Source organism: Limanda limanda, chromosome 10 (assembly GCF_963576545.1).
Source record: "Limanda limanda chromosome 10, fLimLim1.1, whole genome shotgun sequence".
In the NCBI taxonomy this organism is placed as follows: domain Eukaryota; kingdom Metazoa; phylum Chordata; class Actinopteri; order Pleuronectiformes; family Pleuronectidae; genus Limanda; species Limanda limanda.
In genome coordinates this window covers 4,369,063-4,370,229 of record NC_083645.1, presented here as the reverse complement: position 1 = coordinate 4,370,229, position 1,167 = coordinate 4,369,063, and the positions used below count along the sequence as shown (strand labels likewise).

General features: G+C 49.9%; 1 pseudogene; it reads left to right on the top strand.

The window, feature by feature from the left end:
* The window catches only part of LOC133012231 (toll-like receptor 13), a 20,148-nt pseudogene extending 19,186 nt beyond the window's left edge, over positions 1-962 (top strand).
* Positions 963-1,167: the final 205 nt, after the last annotated feature.

The following is a 1,167-nucleotide window of genomic DNA, read 5'->3' as shown; positions in this document are numbered from 1 at the left end:
TCAGGAAGTGGTCATAGGGTTCAGTTGGCTCTCAGCCAATGAGAATGTCAGGGTCCCGACCTTAGTGGGCGGGGATTCGACCTCAGTGGGCGTTTCAGAGTCTCATTTGGTTTTTTTCAGAGCGGCCTGCAACATCTCCCCACCAGGGCCTGCTGGAGGGGGGGCACAGTGGGGGTTCAGGAGATGCTTCCCCCACCAAGGCGAGGCTCCAGGCTGTCTAGAGAAGGTGTGAATGCAAAGCAGAAACTGGTCGAACTGGTTTCGGGGTGGCCAACAGGCCGCAGTTTTATTGTTCCCCTTTGTTTGGAGGTCGATCTCAGGACTCTTCCCCAACACTACGTTTAACAGAACTCTACTGGTTAATAAGTAAGTAAGTACAAACTGAAATAAAAACAAACTTCAAGCTGAAGAAACCCTAAACGTTAACGGAAAAGACCAGCGAACTTGAGTGACTGAGAGCTGTTCTGTGAGTGAGTGAGCAGAGCGGTGTGTGAAGGGGAGGAGCGCTGTGACGCTGTGTGAGGATTTTCATTCAGTCCGAGCACAGATATTGACTCGTATTACTCGTATAATACTCGTGCTTGGCAAAAGTGCTTTATCCGTACCGGACCGAGTATCCGGCTCATCTCTAGTGTTTAATAAATATGTTTAAGAGCAATCATTCCGTCTCTGGCTGTGTGTTGGAGAGCCCCGTGGCATGCACCACTGGAGCCCAATGTGGGGCTCTACACAGAGACGAGGACCAGAAGGTGGAGTGGGAGCTGGTGCGGCGGATGGAGGATCGCCAGGAGCCAGAGCACTCCCGGACGCAGAACACTAGGCTGTAAAGCTAGTAGATATGTTTGTGAGGAATTTGTTTGTTTAAATTGCATATGTGTCAGCCTTTATGTGACCTGTTTGGTGACAATAGTAACACTCCCGTTCCTCGTTTGAGCGGAGAGGCAAGGGACCTGGCGGACTAGACGGCATTCTAGCCGAGGCAGAAGGAGTGAAAGACCTCATATCGGGGAATCCCAAATGTTTGCGTGTGCGATAACACAAACTCATCAGCAAGCACGGCAGCTTGCGCTACTGTCCCAACCTTTTGCTCATTGAGATAAGTCACTATTCGATCAGGCAGGCAATTCTTGAACTCTTTGATGAGAACTAATTGTGATAGTGTCAAAA